At 45.3% G+C, this 24,237-nt stretch overlaps 1 long non-coding RNA gene across 1 annotated transcript; it reads right to left on the bottom strand.

Moving 5' to 3' along the window:
- Window positions 1–7,148: 7,148 nt before the first annotated feature.
- LOC147111447 (uncharacterized) lies at window positions 7,149–23,796 on the bottom strand. Its single transcript, XR_015079689.1, has 2 exons — window positions 23,596–23,796; window positions 7,149–8,918 (listed from the first exon to the last, which is right to left on the bottom strand). It is a non-coding gene; the product is annotated as an uncharacterized LOC147111447 (long non-coding RNA).
- Between the last annotated feature and the right edge of the window lie 441 nt (window positions 23,797–24,237).

The raw sequence follows: 24,237 nt of genomic DNA, 5'->3' as shown, positions 1-24,237 counted from the left end.
AATGGCGGAGCAGGTTCGAAGGGCCGAATGGCCGACTCCTGCTCCTATTTCTTATGTTCTTATGGACACAGTATACTAGCTGAGGTCTAACTTGAGATTTATAAAGGTTTAGCATAATGTGGGTGCCACGAATGCCTAACAAAAAACAGAAATTTAACTGGTAATTCAATTTCTGGGTGGTTACACTTCCAGTTTACATATATGCGGCTATAAGATTAGGACAGGGTATTCTTCAATGGATCGTTCACCCCTTGACTCCTCAATACTTCTCTGCCATCTACAAGGCACAAGTCAGGAATGCGATGGCATACTCACCACCCCTGCTGGATGGGTGCAGTGGGATCAATGCTGAAGAAGCTCGGCACCATCCGGGACAAAGCAGTCCACTTGATTGGTGTCCCAACCACCAAACCCAATGTCCGCCCCCTCCACACCAACGCGCAGTGGCCGCGGTACGTACAATCTACAGGACACACTGCAGTAATTCGCCAAGTTTACCTCAACAGCACCTCCCAGCCCGTGACCTCTACAACCAAGATGGACAAGAGCAGCAAGTTCATGGAAACATCATCACCTCCAAGGCGCACGGCATCCTGGCTTGCGCATATGCTGCTGTTTGATGGCCCATGGATTAAAATCCTGGAATTCTCCCACCCACCACCATTAAGGAGCACAAGGAGTGTTCAAGGCAAAGGCCCATCACCACCTTCTCTGGTAACTAGGGATGGGCATTAAATGTGACCATGCCAGCATCAGTGACATCGCAAGAACGAATAAAAAGAGTTAATAAAGTCCTTTCTAACCAGGGTTCAATATTTCTCGCCCATGCAAAACAGAAGCTGGAGGGCCTGGAAGCAGAGATCGGAGATAAGGGAAAAGGCGATGAGCAAAAGAGAAGATTTAGTAATTTACCTGGAATGGGGAGAGTGGCAGACACAGGCAAAACGGTAATAATGTAAAGTACAATTCCATGAAAGATATAAAAGGACAGATGGACCTGAGCAGCTTGCGGGAGAGTGTCACCAGTGGTGGGAGGCCTCTAACTGCACTATGGCCGACAGAGAGGCTTTTCCAAAACAAAAGCAAAATACTGCGGATGCTGGAAATCGGAAATAAAAACAGAAAATGCTGGAAACACTCAGCAGGTCAGTCAGCCTCTGCGGAGAGAGAAACAGTGTCAATGTTTCGCACCAAGTCCCGTTCGCCCATCACCCCTGTGCTCGCTGACCTACATTGACACCCGGTTAAGCAGCGCCTCGATTTCAAAATTCTCACCCTTGTTTTCAAATCCCTCCATGGCCTCGCCCCTTCCTATCTCTGTAATCTCCTTCAGCCCCACAACCCCCCGAGATATCTGCGCTCCTCTAATTCTACCTTCTTGAGCTGAGCATCCCTGATTATAATCGCTCAACCATTGGTGGCCGTGCCTTCTGTTGCCTGGGCCCTAAGCTCTGGAATTCCCTGCCTAAACCTCTCCGCCTCGCTACCTCTCTTTCCTCCTTTAAGATGCTCCTTAAAACCTACCTCTTTGACCAAGCTTTTGGTCACCTGTCCTAATTTATCCTCATGTGGCTCGGTGTCAAATTTATTGTCTTAAAATACTCCTGTGGAATGCCATGGGACGTTTTACTATGTTAAGGCGCTATATAAATACAAGTTGTTGTTGTTGTTTCAGGTCGACGACCTTTCGTTAGAACTGGAAGACGTTCTGGAAGAGATGTAACAGTTATTAAGCAACTGCAGAGCCAGGGATAAAAGGGGGAGGGAGCGGCGGGGGGAGGAGGGGGGAAAGAACAAAGGGAAGGCCTGTGATAGGGTGGAGGGCAGGAGTGATTAAATGACAAAAGGGATGATGGTGCCAAGGCAAAATCTAAAGTAGGCTGTTCCCACTGTTTAAAGTGTTGTCAAAATGTTGGCATAAATGGGGGTCATTTTCACCCTCACCGAGTTGCCTGTAAACTAGTGGAGTGGATCAGCTGCCCGGTATGAAATGAAAATTGGGTGGGTTCTAAAGGACAGGAGATCTGCTCTGCCAGATTGCAGCCCACGTAGTGAAAGGGGAAACACTACCCCCCCCCCTACTGTCTTTCCATCATAAGATGTTGACATATTAAGACAGAGCTTTTCCGTTATAAAATGCTGATCATGATACTAAATGATGACAGGATATAAGTTTACGTGGGCAGGAAGTCACAGCATATGCAATTTTTTTTTGAATACAGGGAGATAGATGTGGATGTAATCATTATTGTGTTCCAAACACTTCAACTATTATGCTGCAGATCTTTTACAAATTGCTGCAAAGTATGTGTTTTCCATCCATTCCTGTTCCCTGATAAATCATTCTCCCCACATTTTTCCTCCCTTTGCTTAAATAATCATCAACTCTCATCATCCAATGGGAGCTACTCTTAATTGACATCCACAGCTTTGGTATGAATAAAAATCACCAGACCAATGTGTCCAACCATCCCTTGCAAACTTTCGTGCAGAAGCTGGTACTGAGGAACAGGCTGATCAGGATGTCCTCCAAGTCACTAAACAGTGTTCGCTGTAAGGTAGGCCGTTGATATTGATGAAAAAAGAAATCTTCATTTTTACTGCAGCCATCCACTGGACCAGTTAAAATCCTCAATTAACACGCAATATTTTTTAAAAACTTGACCATGAGCAAAATAGAGAGTAAACACCCACTGCTTTCCATAGAAACATAGAAGATAGGAGCAGGAGTAGACCATTCGGCCCCTCGAGCCTGTTCCGTCATTTAATGAGATCATGGCTGATCATCCAAATTCAGTACCCTGTTCCTGCTTTCTCACCATATCCCTTGATCCCTTTAGCCTTAAGAAATATATTTAACTCCTTCTTGAATATATTTAATGAATTGGCCTCAACTGCCTTCTGTGGTAGAGAATTCCACAGGTTCACCACTCTCTGGGTGAAGAAATTCCTCCTCATCTCTGTCCTAAATGGCTTACCCCTTATCCTTAGACTGTGACCCCTGGTTCTGGACTCCCCCGCCATCGAGAACACCCTTCCTGCATCTTGTCTGTCTAGTCCTGTTAGAATTTTATAAGTTTCAAAGTTCCGAAAAAGGAATTTCTTCATCAGATGCAGATTTGGCAAAACTTTAATGAAACATAGAAACATAGAGATAGGAACAGGAGTAGGCCATTCGGCCCTTCGAGCCTGCTCCGCCATTCAATGAGATCATGGCTGATCTTCGTCTGAGATCATAGCTGATCTTACCAGTTCAGTACCCCGTCCCCGCCTTTTCTCCGTAACCCTTAATCCCCTTAGCCTTCAGAAATATATCCAATTCTCTCTTGAAAATATTTATTGAATTAGCCTTCACAGCCCTCTGTGGCAGGGAATTCCACAGGCTCACCACTCTTTGAGTGAAGAAATTTTTCCTCATCTCTGTTTTAAATGATTTGCCCGCTATTTTTAGACTGTGGCCCCTGGTTCTGTGCTCCCCGGCCATTGGAAACATTCTCTCTGAATTCAGCCTGTCCAGGCCTGCCATAATTTTATATGCTTCGATGAGATCCCCTCTCAATCTTCTAAACTCCAGTGAGTACAAGCCCAAACTATTTAATCTCTCTTCGTAGGTCATTCCCGCCATTCCAGGTATCAGCCTGGTGAATCGCCGTTGCACTCTTTCCATGGCAAGAACATCCTTCCGCAGATGGGGCGACCAAAACTGTACACAATACTCCAGATGCGGTCTCACCAGCACCTTGTACAGCTGTAGTAAGGTATCCCTATTCCTATACTCGAACCCCCTTGATATGAAGGCCAACATACCATTTGCCTTCTTAATCGCCTGTTGCACCTGCATGCTCTCCTTCAGTGACTGGTGCACAAGAACACCCAGGTCCCTCTGCACTTCCCCATCTCCCAATCTATTGCCATTTAGATAATAATCTACCCTCCTGTTTTTACCCCCAAAGTGGATAACCTCGCATTTATCCACATTATAGTGCATCTGCCACGTATCCGCCCATTCCCCCAACCTGTCCAAATCGCACTGTAGCCTCCTGACATCCTCATCAGAGCCCACCCCTCCTCCTAGTTTAGTGTCGTCAGCGAATTTGGAAATATTGCATCCAATTCCCTGATCCAGATCATTTATATATATTGTGAACAGCTGGGGTCCCAGGACAGATCCTTGCGGCACCCCGCTGGTCACTGCCTGCCACTCCGAAAACGAGCCGTTTATTCCAACTCTCTGTTTTCTATCCGCCAGCCAGTTCTCTATCCACGTTAATACTTTGCCCCCAATCCCATGAGCCTTAATTTTGCATGATAATCTTTTGTGTGGGACCTTATCGAAGGCTTTCTGGAAGTCAAGGTACACCACATCCACTGGCTCTCCCCCATCTATTTTACCAGTTACTTCCTCAAAAAATTCCAGCAGATTAGTCAAACACGATTTACCCTTTGTAAATCCATGTTGACTCTGTCCGATCCTTTCCCCATTTGTCAAGTGCTCTGCTATTTTATCCTTAATAATGGACTCTAGCATTTTGCCCACAACCGATGTAAGGCTTACTGGTCTATAATTCCCTGCTTTCTCTCTACCCCCCTTTTTAAATATTGGGGTAACATTAGCTACCCTCCAATCCACGGGTACTGTTCCCGAGTCAATGGAGTTCCGGAAGATGATCCTTAGAGCATCTGCTATCTCCAGGGCCACCTCCTTAAGTACCCTAGGATGTAGTTTATCAGGCCCCGGGGATTTGTCGGCCTTCAGTCCCCTCAACTTACCCAACACCATATCCCTAGAGATACTAATTTCTGTCAGCTCCTCCCTCTCATTAGTCCCTATGTTTGCCGATATTCCTGGGAGGTTATTTGTGTCCTCCTTTGTGAATACAGAACCAAAGTATGAGTTTAATTGGTCTGCCATTTCCTTATTCTCCATTATATATTCTCCCGAATCGGACTGCAAGGGACCGACTTGGGATTTTACCAGTCTTTTCCTCCTGATATACCGATAAAAGCTTTTGCAGTCTGTCTTTATGTTTGCTGCAAGTTTACTTTCGTATTCTATTTTCCCCTTCCTGATTAATCCCTTTGTCCTCTTTTGCTGTATCCTGTACTGCCCCCAATCTTCCGGTCTGGTGCTTTTTTTTGCCAGTTGATATGCCCTTTTTTTTGATTTTATGCTGTCCCTAATTTCCCTCGTTATCCACGGTTGAGTCACCTTTTTAGGTTTATTTTTATGCCAAACCGGTATAAACATGTTCTGGAATTCTTCCATTCTATCTTTGAATGCTTGCCATTGTCTATCCACTGTCAATCCCCCCAGAAACACCACCCAATCAATCTTACCCAATTCCCGTCTCATACCCTCGTAATTCCCTTTATTTAAGTTCTGGACCTTAGAAAGGAAAGAAGAATAATCTACAGCACCTTCCACCACCGCGGGGCATCCGAAAGCACTTTACAGGCGACGAGACACCTATGAAGTGTAGTCGCTGTTGTAATGTTGAAAGCACGGCAGTCAATTTGCGCACAGCACAAAGAGCAGTGTGATAATGACCGGATAATCTGTTTTACTGATGCTGGTTGAGTGATAACTATTGGCCCCAGGATACCGGGGAGGACTCCCCCCTGCTCTTCTTCGAAACAGTGGTCGTGGGATCTTTTGCGTCCACCTGAGAGAGGGCAGACGGGGGCCTCGGTTTAACGTCCCGTCCAAAAGATGGATTGTTACACTAACGATAGATTTGTGCTTCATTTTACTGCAATACCAATGTCATTGACTCGCTTCCAGCTGTGGATTAATTGAGCAGTTTAAATTGCGCGAAGCAGTGGATTCTAATTGCACCTGGTTGAGTCAGACTTCTTGCTGTTTACCCATTATTAAGCTTCGCACACTCGCTGATTCATTTGAACTACACTTGTACAATATATAACTGTGCAAGTACCCTGAATACCTGTGCTGGTCCCAATTTTATTATTCAGATTTCACAGCCAGCGGACATTACTCAACTCAGCCCGTGGAACAGAAATGTTGGCTTCTCTGCCAAAATGTAAATCCTGTTGCCGAGTGTCTGTCTTGTGCACTCATTTGGAACTACGGCTCCCTCGACAGCTGGTCAAACAGGTGTTGCAAGGTAACTTCCTTATTGCAGTTGCCACTGTGCCACAGAACAGCTTTATTAAGGGAGGCATGGGTTTGTGTTTCGAAGCTATCTGCGACTTGAATCTGAAAGCCACCAGGGTGATACATTTCATCACTTATTAATATGTCCACTTAGTGAAACCATGGGGGCCGCAGCAGATCATTACTACCTTGGCAGGAGGGAAGCAAATGACTTTGTCTGTGTCACGAGGCGATGAGCATATCGTAATGGTCATCGAAAAGTCCACAACGCAAAACTTCCCCTCGCCCCTCAACTGGCACAGGATGCCTAAATAAATTGGGAAACGTAATAAATAATTGGGGGGGGGAGAGAAAAATACATCCATTTGTGTTCCTAAGCTATAATTGTGTATAAATATTGCTAAAGATTTAAAAAAAAGACGTGCATTTATACAACACCTTTCACCACCTCAGGAGTCACAAAGCACTCTACGACCAGTTGAAGTGGGTCATTGTTATAATGTAAGAAACGCGGCAGCCAATTTGCCCACAAACCGCAATGTGATAATGACCAGATAATCTGTTTTTAGTGATGTTGATTTGAGAGACAAATTATGACCAGGACACTAGGGAAAATTCCTCTGCTCTTCTTCGAAATAGTGGCCATGGGATCTTTTACATCCGCCTGAGAGAGCAGACGGGGCCTCGGTTTAACGTCTTATCTGAAAGACGGCACCTCCGACAGTGCAGCACTCCCTCGGCACTGCACTGGGAGTGTTAACTTGGATTTTTGTGCTCATGTCTCTGGAGTGGGACTTGAATCCACAACCTTCTGACTCAGAGGCGAGGGAGTTTAAGTCTTTTCATGGTTCAGCTTTGCAGATCCAAGCATTGGAATGGGGAGGCTTCTTAAGTCCAACATTTATCTTAATATTGTGGTGAGTATTTGGACTCCCTCAAAGAAAGAAAGACAGACGGACTTGCATTTCTATAGCGCCTCTCACATCAGTTTTGTCGAAGTTTCGACTGTTCAATAAGACTCTGTGAAACAAAGTGATCGTCAAAGGCAGACTTTATTTAATTACTTGCTAGCAAGGGGAGCTTCACGTAGGCAAAGGCTATCGTGACTTCTCCGAATACATGGACAAAAACACCTCTTTTTATACACAAAGATCAAAACCTTTTATCACATGGTATAGTATTGAGAGACACAATTAATAACATTAAAAAGAGATGAGTAAGGAATGTTTAAGGTCAACAAGAAGATGACTAAAGGGTCAGCAGAGCCTCGGTGTCTTAAGATAAGGTTAGCCAATAGATAATCAAAAGTCATGATGCAGGAATACCTTTAGATAAAGTTAATTAATTTTATACAATGGAGACGGTTTGTCTCTCACTTTGGTTCTGGACATTCATATGAATGTTTACAGTACATGTCCTTCGGTTATCATTAATTTGTTCCGCTAAGCTTATCTTGTTTATGGAACTGTCTAGCCTGCAAGCTACAAAGGAGTCACATCCTCTTCCTTAAACCGCTTCCTAATATGGGCCTGCCTGTTTCCCCCTTATTTTGTACTGTGTGAAGCCATTTTGGCCTGCTGAACGTTCCAGACTCCATTTTAATATAACAGAGTATGTGTGCTTATTTTATACTAATATGTGTGGATATATATATCTATGCTGATGCACTTCTACATTCCCCCATTTTGTCCTACCTAGGACAATATAGCCCACATTAATTCTTTCAGTCCCTTTTGTCGGTCCTTGTGCCAAATTTAAATTTTGGCCTAAGGATACCGACTTCATTTCCGTTTTGACCATCCCCGGGATAATACCTGTATTGATGGCTGACCTTATCTAAGATCGTCTCTCCTCTCTTGTCTATCCTAATTGTTAAAATCGTATTTTGTCCAACCGTATCATCTCTTCACGAAAGGGATTGTCCTGATCTCCCTCCATAAGCGGAAAGCATCGCCAGCCTATAGCGACTTACTGGTTTTATTAAACACCTTGGTCCATTCTAGTAAAAACGTTCCCTGCTTGGTCAGACCAGGAATAGGTGGTTGCCACGTGACTGTTTGATTGCAGGAACTCTCTCCTATTCTCTGTCCAACCTTCCTCCCTACCTTGACCTCCTTTTTAAGGCATAACGACCCTTGCAGTCTGCCAACTCCTGAGGTGTTAGTTAAGGAGAGGAAGGTGTCGCTCGAGTATGGTTATAATTGGGTTGATACCATCCCTGGAAGGTGGTCAGATTATAACCTGCTGATCTCCACTGAATCATATCCATGGTTCTGTCTGGGTTGCCTGAACTATTTCGCCTTATGATCCATTCTGCTGTTTCGGAAATATTAAAGGGAATAGATCTTAGTGGGATTCCTCCTGTGGTGTGAATGGGTATATAGGCACAGACCCAGCAACTAGATCTACCACTATCCTTAGCATGCTCGTAAGCCATATACAGAAAAGTGTTAACATGTAATTCTCGTTTCTTTCGGGGTTCTTCAATATATCTCTGACAGTTTATGTATACCATCTCAATGAGCACATACAGCGTAAACAATAATTTCATCGTCTCAAGTCTTTTTTTTAAATGTCCCCGTCTGGTGCTTTCTTGCAATGGGATGCGTGTATCCAGGTCGGTCTTTCCTTGTTTTTAACAGCTGTGTTCGTTGTCAGGAGTACTTGGTATGGCCCTTCAAAGCGTGGCTGTAGTCCGTTCTTTCTTTTGAAGACCTTTGCGTATACGTTATCTCCTGGTTCCAAGTTATGGCACCTTCCTTCCGCTGGTTCCGTTTGCGCCTCTTTTACCTGCTGGTGAAAGCTGGAAATACATCTAGTTAATGCAATACAATAGTTTAACATGTTCTCATCCATTTTATGGATGTCCATTTGCTTAACCGTAAGTGACGCTGAAAATGGCAGTCTTAGGGGTCGTCCCATAACAATCTCTTGTGGCGATAGTCCGGTTGTCCTGTTAGTTGCTGCTCGCATTATCATCAATGCTAGGGGTAATAGTTCGACCCATTTAAGTCCAGTTTCATTGCAAAGTTTAGAAAGTTTATTCTTCAGCATACCATTATATTTTTCTACCAGTCCCGCTGACTGTGGATGATAGCTGCAGTAGAAGTCCATTGTCACTTGAAAGTTGTGCAGGTATACCAAATCGTGGTACAATTTCTTTTAACAAACATTTTGCAACAGTAACTGCATCATTTTTTTTTTACATGAAAAGGCTTCAATCCATCGTGAAAACACATCTACAATAACTAATACATACTTAAATCCTAAACATACCGGTAATTCAATAAAATCCATCTGTAAATGTACAAAGGGTCCTGTTGGATTTGGGTGGGAGGCAGCCTGTACCTTTTCCGTTTTACCTGGGTTCATTGTTTGGCAGGTAATGCATTGTTCACTAATTTGTTTTGTAATTGTCACTGCCTGGTGAATACCAAGTTTGTGTGATATAGTCTGCCATCCCCCCTTTGCCTGCATGTGAACATGTGGACACATCAGGCAATCCATGGGAGTATTGACTTGGAAGCCACCATGTGGCCGTCATGGTAGACCCATACTCCTTCAGGTGTTTTAAAACAAGAATCATTCACCCAAGCTAACACTTCGTCCGGACTGGCCTGTAATTGATAGGCCAAAACGTCATCAATTGTGGGTGGGGGATTGTCTGGATCTTGATTTCTAAGAACATATGCAGACACTTGTGACCCTGTATCAGAAAGAGCAGCAGCCTTAGCTGCTCGATCCGCCCTATCATTGCCCAAAGAAGCCTGGTCTTGATTGCCTGTATATGCTTTGCATTTAATAACAGCAATTTTTGTAGGACACTGGAGAGCCTTTAAAAGGTTATCAATTTGTTCAGCATTTTTAACTGTAGATCCTGATGAAGTCAGGAATCCTCTAAGTTTCCAAATTTGACCATAATTATGAGTGACTCCAAATGCATACCGAGAGTCAATATAAATATTCACTGATTTTCCTGTAGCTAAAATATATGCTCTTGTAATGGCAAACAGTTCTGCTTGTTGTGCTGAAAAGAAAGATGGTAGTCAGCATACTTGGATAATTGAATAATCATCGGAAATGGCATATGCACTTTTTGGCGAGCCCTTTTCGTCTCTGAGGGCTGATCCATCCACATAAAATATAAAATCGCTATTGTCCAGAGGAGTTTCTACAATGTCTATACGAGGCTTAGTGATAAGCTGAGTCACTGATTCACAATGCCTCTTGGGTAGATGATGCAATTAGCAGGTCGTCTACTTACTGTATGAGGGTTAACCCATCGGTTAAGACAATGTTCTGTAAATCATGTTTGAGGCACTGCGAAAAGAGAGTTCAGCTTTCTGTATAGCCTTGTGGCAGCCTGGTCCATGTGTATTGGGTTCCTTTGAACGTGAAGGCAAACAGGAACTGGGAATCTTGGTGAATAGGAATGCTGAAGAAGGCTGAGCAGAGATCAATGACCATATAATACCTTGAATTAGGAGGTATACTGGTCAGGATGGTGGCTGGGTTTGGGACCACCGGGTAGGCAGGGAGAACAGACTCGTTAACTGCTCTTAGGTCTTGAACCAACCCTGACTTATTCTCCACTCCTGTTGAACTGCAGCTTTTGATAGGCGTAGGACCATCTGTCCTAGATCAGAAGGTTTGAATTCATGCGCCGCTGCTAGTGTACAGTGTGGCTTAGAGTCTTTTACCCTGAATAATTCCCATGCTGTTTGGGTCAACAAGATTGGTGACGCTATTCCTTCTTGCCCAATTAAAATTCTTCGGATTTTAAGCGAATATTTCTGATGCAGAAAGGGCTTGTAATTAATTGCCACTTCTAGATCTTCTCCCGTTTTGTCATAATAGGCTATACAGTGCAATTTATCATGCCAATGTCCCAAATTAAACTGCTTCTGGTATTCTGATACTGATCTTGTGACATACTGCAATGCTCCCACAGCCATCAGTAATTGTTTACTGAGGTTGTCATCATGATTAGTTCAACAATACAAAATAGGAGAATTGTGGACCTGCAATGGGTACATCCCACATCTGTCAGTTGGAACATATACCTTCAGTCCTTTTTCCATACATGATATCACTGCTTTCATTTTACACAACAAATCTCTTCCTAATAAGTTGATGGGAACGTCTTCAGATAATAAGAATGCATGCTGTTCATGAAAGTCTTTCATCTGTACATCCAATGGAGTGGGCCATACCATAGTCTGGGTTGTTCCTGAAAGTCCTACACACTTGACACTCTGATTGGTACAAGCTGCTCCTACTGCATATTGTTTAGTCAAGACCGAATTAGTTGCTCCAGTGTCTACCAAAAAATGGAACTTGTGTTCCATTCGTATTTAAATTTATAAATGGCTCTTCTTTAGAATTTAATGATACTGCAGGCAATTGTACCACAGCCTGTTGTTCCTGGGCAATGTCTGGGGTGGGCTCGAAGTAACGTCATGCTGAACAGTTTGGATTTTGTCCAAACTCTTCGTTTGGGCCACTTTGATTTCCCCAGGGATTGCTAGTTGTCCAATTAGTCTGTGGACGAGTGTAAACCTGGGCTTGGGTATTTCTGTTTCCGGATAAATTTTGTGGACCCTGCCAACCCTGATTTGTTTAACTTTTTGTTGTTTATTCTGTTCCTGATTAATCTCATCCCTCTTTTTTATTATGTTTACTAACTTCTATACTTCGTTCGCGTCACCTCTCTGCTTCCTTTTTCCAATCTGAGAAGGCTGACCAATTTACTTCTTTTTTTTTCCTTTTCTCTGCGGGTCTCTAGTTACGAGGCAATTCTCTAGACATGTTATTCTGTCTAAATTAAAGGTTCCGTCTATAGGGAATGGGTATTTGTCATTCTTGGTCCAATTAGACCATTTAGGTAAATCATTTGTGGATGATCGGCCACAATTTTGAAAAATATGGAAAGCTGGGGTTCCCCTTTCGGGGACCTTGCTTTGTGCAGCTCCCATCCAAGTTAGTTCTCAATTTCCACTAGCTGCACTTGTTCTGGGTCGCAAGTTTTACCCTCAACCCTCTTACGACCCCTACAGGCTGACCAAAGTGCTGACAGCGATGAACAATAACATACAATAATAACAATCAAGAAAATACTAAGGAATAACTTGAAGGTCCAAACAGGTACACAAAACAACTCAGACATAAAATAACGTAAGTACAGTTATGCAGGCTTTCTACAAAAGCTAAATTACAATCCGACAGTTTTCTCGATCTGCGTGGTACGCTCTACAGATCGAGGCCTTATTTTACAAGCTTTTGACAACTAATGACTGAGTATCACGATCCTAAGTGCCTTTATGCCTCTCCGCCCACTTCAGGGTCCTGACCTTCGCGTGGGGGATTTCCCCTCTTAACAACCGGTCTAAGGCTGCGCGTTTGAGACAGGCACTTCCTTGTCCTAGTCGATCAACTCAGTCACTAACAGTTTTCCTTTAAATCTTTACAAATTTTACATATGCATATAAGCGTTATTTTACAAAACAGTTGTGTTTTATTTCTGAATCCTTATTCTATACTTATCCTTACTCTAACTGCCTATCTATCCTTCGGGATTACTAGGTAGTCCCTTCACAGATTACGTCACTGTGCACTCTCTGCCTATCCTTCGAGCTAGTCTCTTCACAGGCCCTCTGGTACCCTTATATCTTTCTTTCTGTGTCTATCCTTCAGGCTAATCCCTTCACAGTACACTCACATATATTCCGGAACTCAACCTGGTCGCGACCTTTCTGTTGTCTCCCTTTGTCCGATAGTTTTGAAACCCGAACCGGCAGTATCCTCCTCCTTTTAATGTCAAAAAGAAGCCAAAGGTTACAACAAGTTAACTCAAGTTCCAAACACACATGAGTCTTAACCGATCGCAGTGCTCCCGTCGGAAGTGACAGACTACACCTACTATGTATCTAAAGAGAAATCCTTTTCTGTGAGAAAACCTCACTTATGGCCATTCAGGATTTGTCGTTAGCAAAGTATGGTGTCCTCGTCCGTGACTTACCAAAAGGCAGCAAGCGATCTCGGTGGAACCTCCAAGAAACTGTCGAAGTTTCGACTGTTCAATAAGACTCTGTGAAACAAAGTGATCGTCAAAGGCAGACTTTATTTAATTACTTGCTAGCAAGGGGAGCTTCACGTAGGCAAAGGCTATCGTGACTTCTCCGAATACATGGACAAAAACACCTCTTTTTATACACAAAGATCAAAACCTTTTATCACATGGTATAGTATTGAGAGACACAATTAATAACATTAAAAAGAGATGAGTAAGGAATGTTTAAGGTCAACAAGAAGATGACTAAAGGGTCAGCAGAGCCTCGGTGTCTTAAGATAAGGTTAGCCAATAGATAATCAAAAGTCATGATGCAGGAATACCTTTAGATAAAGTTAATTAATTTTATACAATGGAGACGGTTTGTCTCTCACTTTGGTTCTGGACATTCATATGAATGTTTACAGTACATGTCCTTCGGCTATCATTAATTTGTTCTGCTAAGCTTATCTTGTTTATGAAACTGTCTAGCCTGCAAGCTACAAAGGAGTCACATCCTCTTCCTTAAACCGCTTCCTAATATGGGCCTGCCTGTTTCCCCCTTATTTTGTACTGTGTGAAGCCATTTTGGCCTGCTGAACGTTCCAGACTCCATTTTAATATAACAGAGTATGTGTGCTTATTTTATACTAATATGTGTGGATATATATATCTATGCTGATGCACTTCTACAGTTTGGATTGGATTTGAACTCAGGGTCCCACGGGTGAAAGGTCAGTGTCTAACTCGCTGTCCCACCCAGTTCCCCATGACGTAATTTTCAATCAACTAACATTTCAGAGAAGAACTAAAGGCAGCAGAAGTGGCTCCAGATTATCCTTTCCCACATAAACCATGGTGAAATTGAAATTGCTGATGGACATCATGACCTGAAGTCTACCCGTTCTTCCCTGTACCAGTGCCGTAGCGGTTATACTGCCAATTCCTGGTGTGTTGAATCCTCCAAACCTGTGGAAAGTTGTGTGTAAGGGGGGGCACAAGAAACTCCCTCGCCTCTGAGTCAGAAGGTTGTGGATTCAAGTCCCACTCCAGAGGCTTGAGCGCAAAAATCTAGGTTAACACTCCCAGTGCAGTGCCGAGGGAGTGCTGCACTTTCGGAGGTGCCGTCTTTCAGATAACACGTTAAACCGAGGCCCCGTCTGCTCTCTCAGGCGGATGTGAAAGATCCCACGGCACTATTTCGAAGAAGAGCAGGGGAGTTATCCCTGGTGTCTTGGGGCCAATAGTTATCCCTCAATCAACATCACTAAAAACAGATTATCTGGTCATTATCACATTGCTGTTTGTAGGCAAATTGGCTGCCGCATTTCCTACATTATAACAATGACCACACTTCAAAAATGCTTGATTAGTCGTAGAGTGCTTTGTGGAGGTGGTGAAAGGTGCTATATAAATGCACGTCTTTTTAAAAAGTCTTTAGCAATATTTATACACAATTATAGCTTAGGAACACAAGAAAGTATGGGAGAAGAAATAGCCATTTGATTCATTAGTGTGTCCTTTAAATGGACAATGTATGAGCTGCACCATCTTGCATCTGACTACAACCTGTTGGCCCCTCGGCACCCAGCTCCTCTCCTACACTTTGATCCCCTGCCAAACGTACCTTGTTCTCTGCTGCTTCTCCCACATCATTGAACAAGGACAATAACCATGGCCTTGAATTTCCATGGGTTTGTCTCTGTTTCCCCTGGCTGGGGAGTCTAGAACTATGGGTCACAGTCTCAGAATAAGGGGTCGGCCATTTAGGACTGAGATGAGGAGAAATTTCTTCACTCAGAGGGTGGTGCATCTTTGGAATTCTCTACCCCAGAGGGCTGTGTAGGCTCAGTCATTGGGTATATTCAAGACAAAGATCAATAGATTTTTGGATAGTAAGGGAGTCAAGGGGTATGGGGATAGTGCAGGACAGTGGAGTTGAGTCGGAAGATCAGCCATGATCTTATTGAATGGTAGAGCAGGCTTGAGGGGCCGAACAGCTGACTCCTGCTCCTATTTCTTATGTTGTGTACTTATGTCCCGATCTCCTGCTGGGACTTTGGCAGAACATTGGCCAAACCCCCCCCGAAATAAAAGGTCAAAGGCCATGTTTAGCCCTTTGCTCTCTTCCTCAGGACATGCCAAGAGCTCCCACCAGAGAACTCCCATGAAAATTTCAACCGAATTTCTCTAGGATGCTGCTTTAAAAGAAGAGAAAGAAAGCCTTGCATTTCTACAGCGCCTTTCACGATCTCGGGACCTCACAAAGCGCTTTGCAGCCAATGAAGTACTTTTGAAATGCGGGCACTGTTGTAATGTAGGAAACGCAGCAGCCAATTTGCGCACAGTAAGATCCCGTAAACAGCAATGTGATGCAGACCAGATATTGGCCCAGAAATTCGGGTCCCCACGGGTGAGTACGCGCTGGGTACTCACGCGTAGGCCCAACGAAAGTGCCGGTTTCGTGCATGCACTGCGCATGCGCGGGAAACCAGAACTTCCGTTCCCTTGAAAGAAGGGGTTGACAGGTGGAACGCGTGCGCCGGAGAGGCAGCGCGTGCGCATCGAACTTACGGTTTTTTTGCAGGTCTCTCCGGGAGGGTAAGTCTCCAGCAGCTACACTTTTAAAAAGCAGGCGCAAGGCCTGCTTTTAACAAGGTAAGTGGTGAATTAATTAAAATTAAAACATTTTTTCCACAGGTTTATTTTTTTTAAATACTTTAAAGAAAGGTAAGTTTATTTTAGCCCTGTTAGAAAATGTAATTAATTTTTTCAAAAATTTAAATTATTGTTTAAAATAGTTATTTCATGTAATTTATAGTTATTTTAAAAATGTGATTTTTAAAAAATGTATTTGAAGTTTTAGTGATGTTTTGGGGCTGATTTGTATTTATAGTTTTGACAGCTCTTCCTGTCAAACTTATGAATGAAGCATTCCCTGCTCCCATTGGCTCTCCATGGCCCACGTGATCCCAGGGGACGCTTCGAACTAACTGCGCCCCTGGGATACGCAAGCACTGCGTGCCGGCAGTTGGAGGAGGCCCAGGATCGGAATCCCACGCGGGCCCACAGCTCAACGGCCGCGCGCTAGGTAAGTGCAGGTCGGAGGCTTGCACCCGCGGGAAGCCCCCGACCCGAATTTCTGGGCCAATGTGTTTTTGTGATGTTGGTCGAAGGATATATATTGGCCAGGACACCAGGGATAACTTCCCTGCTCTTCTTTGAAATAATGCCATTGGATTGTTTACATGCACCTGAGAGGGCAGACGGGGCCTCAGTTTTACATCTCATCTGAAAGACGGCACCTCCGACAGTGCAGCACTCCCTCAGTACTGCACTGGAGTGTCAGCCAAGATTATGTGCTTAAGTCCCTGGAGTGGGACTTGAACCCACAACCTTCTGACTCAGAGGCAAGAGTGCTGCCCAATTCACTGTCCATCTCAGTGTTTAGCATCAGTGTCGGGTGGATAATGAAAGATGCTTTGGTGAATAGTGCAGACCACTCATAGTGACTTGTTCTGTGAAGATACAAAACCAGAATCTAATTAGTATCTGAACACATTTATCAATTCAGCTATTGCTTTTTTGGCTGTCAGTGACTGAAGACTTGTCAACCATCAGACTGTGTGAAGGCATTGGAGTATATCTGGTCTTGTGCACCATCAGTGCCTATTGGAAAACTGGGCTGGTGCTGCCCACAACTTTTCACCCACTGAAACTGTTGGATGGCGTCAGTTTTTCCGATAGATGCTGCTCACGCGAAGGTCAACATTGGAAGCACACAAGACAAAAGTTTCCCCAGTGACGTTACACATGAGGACTCTTTCCTGAGGTTATGTTGCTCAAGAAATTGTGTGTGTCTGTGTGTCTGTGTATCCGTGTGTGTCTCCGTGTGTCTGTGTGTCTCTGTGTGTGTCTCCGTGTGTCTGTGTGTCTCTGTGTGTGTCTCCGTGTGTCTCTGTGTGTCTCCGTGTGTGCCCCATGTGTGTCTCTGTGTGTCTCTGTGTGTGTCTCCGTGGGTCTCTGTGTGTGTCTCTGTGTTTCTCTGTGTGTCTCTGTATGTGTCTGCCTGTGTCTCTGTGTGTGTCTCTGTGTGTGTCTCCGTGTGTCTCTGTGTGTCTCCGTCTGTGTCTCTGTGTGTGTCTCCGTGTGTCTCTGTGTGTCTCTGTGCGTGTCTCTGTGTGTGTCTCTGTGCATGTGTGTCTCTGTGCGTGTGTGTCTCCGTGTGTGTGTGCCTCTGTGTGCGTGTGTCTCCGTGTGTGTGTGTCTCATGTGTGTGTCTCTCCATGTGTCTGTGTGTGTGTCTCTGTGCGTGTGTGTCTCTGTGCGTGTGTGTCTCCGTGTGCATGTGTCTCCGTGTGCGTGTGTCTCCATGTGTGTGTGCCTCCGTGTGTCTCCATGTGCGTGTGTCTCCGTGTGTGTGTGTCTCCGTGTGCGTGTCTCCATGTGCGTGTGTCTCCGTGTGTGTCTCCGTGTGCATGTGTCTCCATGTGCGTGTGTCTTTGTGTGTGTGTGTCTCCGTGTGCATGTCTCCATGTGCGTGTGTCTCCGTGTGTGTCTCCGTGTGCATGTGTCTCCATGTGCGTGTGTCTCCGTGTGTGTCTCCGTGTGCATGTGTCTCCATGTGCGTGTGTCTTTGTGTGTGTGTGTCTGCGTGTGCGTGTGTCTGCGTGTGCGTGTGTCTCCATGTGCGTGTGTCTCCGTGTGTGTCTCCGTGTGCGTGTGTCTCCATGTGCGTGTGTCTCCGTGTGCGTGTGTCTCCATGTGCGTGTGTCTCCGTGTGTGTCTCCGTGTGCGTGTGTCTCCATGTGCGTGTGTCTCCGTGTGTGTCTCCGTGTGCGTGTGTCTCCATGTGCGTGTGTCTTTGTGTGTGTGTGTCTGCGTGTGCGTGTGTCTGCGTGTGCGTGTGTCTCCGTGTGCGTGTGTCTCCATGTGCGTGTGTCTTTGTGTGTGTGTGTCTGCGTGTGCGTGTGTCTCCATGTGCGTGTGTCTCCGTGTGTGTCTCCGTGTGCATGTGTCTCCATGTGCGTGTGTCTTTGTGTGTGTGTGTCTCCGTGTGCATGTGTCTCTGTCTGTGTGTGTCTCCGTAGTATTTGAACTCATGGGCTAGAAATTGGGTTGCTTTGTGCCTCTCATTAGCGTCCCTGGGGGGCGCTAACAGGGCGCAAATGCCCTAGCGCCCGGGCGTGGCGCCGCTAACACTTCCCGCAAAATTCAACGTGAGGTTAGCGGCGGCGGTAGCCGGTAGTGCCCCGCTCCACTGCACCGGCGATGATGATGTCATCGCCGTGCGCAGCGCCCCGTTTGCGACCCGGCCACAAACTTCCCTTGCGCCCCCTGACCTGTTGCCGGATGATATGTGCGACAGGATCAGAGGGGCGGTTAGGCAGCGGCGGCGGCGCTAACTTAAAGGGCAAGTGTCAGGCGGCCATTTTTATTTTGGTCGACTGCCAGCACCTGCCCACCTTTCACATTTGTATGCAGGGTGCCGGCCGCGATCGCTCACTCCTCTTGAGTGCCGAGCTGTTTTCACGGCATCCCCGCTCCCTGGTGGTCCAGCAGGGCCCCGGTGCGCGCAGCGCTAGGCCCCTCTCCTTTAATCGGGGAAGGAAACCTGCAATGACGCAGCGCCACGTGCCGCCACGCATGGTGCTGCTGCACGTAGCACTGCAACATTGAGTAGTAGCACCCCAAGAAGGAGGTGGAGCACTTCCAGTAGTGCCCCACCTCATTCTTGGGGCGCTAATGCTGAATTTACAGGGTAGGGGTGCTAACTTTTCAGGGTACTAAAATTAGCGTCCCAAAATGGGCAATGCCCAATTTTCCCCCCATGTGTTTCACTTCAATCCACTTGGAGTGACTATCTACAAGTACCAGGACATAATCATCTGCTTTCTCACAGAAGTCTACATGTACTCTCTGAAAAGGTCTACTTGGCCATGACCAGGATTGTAGTGGAGTTTTGGCTGGTTTGTTTCTGCAATTTTGGCAAACGCTGCATTTGCTGACAAATGATTCAAGATCACTGTCCAATCCAGGCCAGTCAACAAAACACCTGGCAATTGATTTCATACTGACGATCCCTGGATATTCAGTATGAAGTTTGGCCAGAATTCTATCTCGCAATGAATTAGGTACCACCACTCTGTTTCCCCACTTGATACAACCTTGCTCACAAGACAACTCAGTACAACGGTTATGGAATGGTTTCAACTCTGTGTCCAGACACTGACCAGTCCATCCATTCAAGGTGTTTTCGTACACTCTTTTCAGTACTGAGTCCTTTTGCGTCTCATCTGCAATCTCAGTTGCATTCACGGGAAAGTCTGTCAACTGCACCTAGCGTGAAAATCTCACCTTCACTCCCAACACACGAGTCTTCATGTGACACCTGGACAAGGCATCTGCGATTGCGTTTTGCTTTGAAGTGCGATATTCAATCATGTAGTCATATTGTGACAACAACACTGCCCAACGTTGCATTTTTGATGTGGCCATTGCAGGGATGGCGGATTTGGTCCCCAATATTGCTGGGAACGGTTTCTGATCGGTTATCAGGGTAAACTTTTTGCCGATCAGGAACTGTTGGAATTTCTTGATTCCAAACACTATGGCGGATGCTTCCTTTTCAATTTGCGTGTAGTTTCTTTCGCTCTTTGTGAGGGTTCGCAATGCGAACGTGATTGGTTTCTCTTGGCCATCATCCATTACATGGCTTATGTCAGCTCCCACACCGTAACTGGAAGCATCACACACTAACTTAAGCTCACGCTCTGTGTTGCAGTGCACAAGTAGAACATCGCTAGAGAGGCTTCTCTTACAAGCGTCGTAAGCTTCCTGTTGCATTTTTGTCCACTTCCACTGGACATCCTTCTTGAGGAGCTCGTGCAATGGAGCTAACATGTTTGTTAACTCAGGTATGAAACGTGCGTAGTACTGGACCATTCCAAGGAAAGATCTTAACTCAGACACGTTCTGTGGCTTTGGACCATTGATGACAGCATCAAACTTTTCCTTCATTGGTTGCAAGTCATTTGAATCAACTTTCAGACCAAGGTACACAACCTCGGGCTGCACAAAAGCACATTTGCTCCTTTTCAATTTGACATTGTGGGCATTCAACCTTTGAAGCACTAAATCTAACACTTCTAGATTTTCTTCCTCGCTGCTCGTTGTAATCAGCACATCGCCTTGATTGCATAAGCAATTTGGAACTCCTTGCATCATAGCCTGGAAGATTTTGGAGGAGGACTTTACACCATATGGTAGCTTGGTGTCTGAGTACAGCCCCTTGTGTGAGTTGATAGTAAGATACTGTTGACTTTCTTTGTCAACAGTCAGCTGAGCATAAGCTTGGAGAAAACCTTTCGCCCAGAGAGTACTGCATACAAACCATGTGATGTAGGTAACAGGTACTGTTCATCGTCATCTGCTTGGTTGATAGTAACTTTGTAGTCACCACACAAGCGTACAGTTTTGTCTGCTTTGGGCACTACCACAATCGGGGTAGCCCATTCACTTTTGTCAGTTTTTACTAGCATTCCGTTCTCTTTGAGTTTCTCTAGCTCTTCCTTCACCTGACTGTTCATCGCATAGGGGACCGACCTTGCCTTACAATAGGCAGGCTTCACGTTCGACTTGATGCGGATATGCGCGTCATAGCCAGTGATGCCCTCATAACTGTGAACATGCTTTCGTACTTGTTCAGCATTGTGTCGAGTTGTTTCTTTGAAGCATCTGCACTGAAGATGTTTTTCCAGTCTAGTTTTAACTTTCTCAGCCAGTCTTTTCCCATGAGGGTTGGCTTGTTGTTGTAGCTTGCTACAATAATAAGCAGCTTTACTGACTGGCCATTGTGCTGAACTGTACATTCCTTTTGTCCACATGTCTCTCGGAATTCTCTGGAGTAAGTTTTTAACTCTATGGTACTGTAAGCTTCGCAAAATTTCGGAAAATTTCGACAGCCCCCGAAGATTATTTGATTAAAGAAAACCTGGTTGGAATGTACCTTAAAAACCCAGGGCATCAAAGATGGCTGCCAGGCCTCGTGGCAAAAGAGAAAGACAGCCTGTCTGAACATCTCCCATCACTGGCTGAAGTACTTGAGGTAATTAAACTGTCATTCAACTGTGGTTTAGGAAGTTCAACATCGAACAAAGGATTGTTTGTTTACAAGCTCTCAACAGTGTTGACTCAAGGGCTTAAGCACTTGAAGCTGTCAATCAGTTGCAGTTGGAATGTAACCGCAGGACAAAGGACTGTTTACTGAACACTTAAGGATTTGTTTGTCCAGCACTTGAGAAATCAGTGGGACATTTTAAACTGAGCACAAACCAGTTAAACGAATGGGAAATACATTCAAACACATTACGGTCAATGGGGACAGATCGGTCCCTTTTGTGTACCCCGGATACGTCCAGATTTGGGCGCGAAGATAAGGGCTCCCAAATGGGGTATAAAGATAGCCCCTCAGGAAGCCATTCTCTCTCTCTCTACCGCCTCGCCTTCAGTGCCCTGCTTACCAGAGGAACAGCTCAGCAGCCCGCCCAAAGAAGTGGAATACCAACAGTTACTTTTGAATTACTGGGGTATCTCTACTTCGGGGTGGTGAAGAATTCAAGGCAGGCTGCAGGGGCACGGAGCAGGCATTTACTGGTGAGCATAAATTTTCTCGCCCATTACAAGGCAACCTAGAAAGGTATAAGGGGTGGGAATTAAAGGGGAATTTTGTTAAATTGTCATTTTTAGTCAATTTTACCTCGCTGTGTCCATTTTCTCTCCTCCCCGTTAAGTAAAGTGTGCAAGTGTGCTGTATTCATAATTATTTTCACTGTATAGCAATTTATTCTTTATTTTTAATAAATGTTGGTCTTCTTTGCACCCAACCACGAGTCTCGTTTTGTCTATATCGCTACTGAAATAAGTCCGGCGGTCAGGACCAGAAAGGGAAGCGATTCGAAACCGCACAGGGCCTGGAGCAGCTCGGATACGCCTGACTGGCCAGACAATAACCCCAAAACCAAATACCCCCTTTCTACAGTACTCTTTGTAGGTGGTACTTGATTAAACTTACTCTCGTATGTGTCCTTACTCATGATAGAGCAGTCTGCCACCGTGTCAAAACATATATCAATATACTGCTCGTTGATCAAAAGTTTTGTACAGAAGTCTTTCTCACGACTGCTAGTGTTGCCGCTAGTGGCGTAGTCACTGCAGATGCCTAGTTCTTCAAATTCAGGTGTGTTCACTTCAATATTGCCACTAGAATGGTTCTTACTTCCTACTTTAGATCTAGCTCTGAAAGCTGTTGAAATATGGCCTAGCTTCTGGCAGTGAAAACACTATGGGCTGGATTTTCATTGAGGAGTCGGGTAGGAGGCGGGACTACAACTTTCGCGGTTGTAGTCCCGCCTCCATCGAGTTCCAGCCAACCCACGCGATTTTGACTTGATTGACCTTGTTGAGCTCACCCAGCGGGCTCAGCAGGCCAATTAAGGGCCACCCGGCAACAGGTGACGTCACAGATTGAAATTTCATCTGTCAAGACCTTTTGACAGATGAAATATCAGCGTTTCACAGCTGTTTGAAGCTGTCAAACACTGATAATCTGTATTCTAAGTTAATTCCTTCCTCTTAGGATGATTTAGAGATCTCCCCGGAACATAAAGCTGAATGCTGCAATTTTTGACAGATCGCGGCCATTCTGCTTTCTGTGCCGGTGAGATGAGGGACTCCCGAGACCTAAAAGAAGGAAGGCTGAAAAGGTAAGAAAAGGTAATTTAAACTTCTTTAAACACTTTAGACACACCAAACACACTTACCTCTGCACTCATGCACTCATCACTCACCTGAACACCAACATCTCGACCCCTCCAAGTCCTTCAACCCGACGGCCCGCCTCGCAAACTTGGCGTGGTTTGGAGCTGTCGGGAATCCCACGCTTCAGCATTAAAAAGAGGGATTAGGCTAAAAACTGCCTGTTAACTACCTGTTAACAGGCAGTTAATTGGCACTAGTCCCCTTCCCACCTCGGGGAGGCAGGTCCCAGTGCGGGGTGGGTACCCGCCTCCTTTGAAACTGGCATGGAGGCGGGTTGGGTGCGGGATGGGGTCGGGACCCCTGATTTTGGGATTTTAACCCCCCACACGCCTCCAATCCCGACTCCACGGCCCAATGAAAATCCTGCCCATGAGCCTGCACTAGAGTAAATAAATATTTGAAGAAGGGTGTTAGAGCAGATTCTTCAGAATTGGACACGTCTTGGCCGACCATTCCCCTCCAGCTAGAAACCTGCGATGCACTGAATTCTCCGGTCTGAGAGTGTAATTATTAATGGGAGTTATCATTCTATGCTTAAGTGCTGTGAAAACCAATAAATGCCTTTGAACCCTATTATCGCGTGAAATAACTTGTAAGTAAGAGCATCCATTACCTGACACCCGTAGTGATTAGTGTAAGATTTGTTTATTATGATACCAGGTGTTCTGTCAGGATGCCCAGCTTCCTCCACAATCAGGCCTCCAACGGCCCCATGCTAACGACTCGCATCATTTGCCTCTTGTGTACCATTAGCACTTTCTCCTGCTACCCTCGACCAGCTGTTCATTTCCAGGCCCTCTCGTTCCATGCTAGTTTGACCTTAAGACAGCACAGTAAGGGAAGGGTGGGGGAGAAAAAATCAACAATTAATTAGACATCGTGTGTCAGCTGTGGCTCAGTGGGTCGCACTCTCGCCTCTGAGTCAGAAGATTGTGGGTTCACAGCCCCACTCCAGGGACTTGAGCACATAAAGCTAGGCTGACGCTCCCAGTGCAGTGCTGAGGGAGTGCTGCACTGTCGGAGGTGCCGTCTTTCGGATGAGACGTTAAACAGAGGTCCCGTCTGCCCTCTCAGGTGGACGTAAAAGATCCCATGGCACTATTTTGAAGAAGAGCAGGGGAGATATCCCTGGTGTCCTGGCCAATATTTATCCCTCAACCAACATAACAAACAAAAACAGATTATCTGATCATTATCACATTGCTGTTCATGGGAGCTTGCTGTGCACAAATTGGCTGCCGCGTTTCCCACATTA

Source organism: Somniosus microcephalus, chromosome 10, assembly GCF_052327205.1.
Source record: "Somniosus microcephalus isolate GS21.2 chromosome 10, FLI_Smic_1.0, whole genome shotgun sequence".
NCBI lineage: Eukaryota > Metazoa > Chordata > Chondrichthyes > Squaliformes > Somniosidae > Somniosus > Somniosus microcephalus.
The sequence above is the reverse complement of the archived record's forward strand: the minus strand, read 5'-3'. Positions and strand labels throughout refer to the sequence as shown.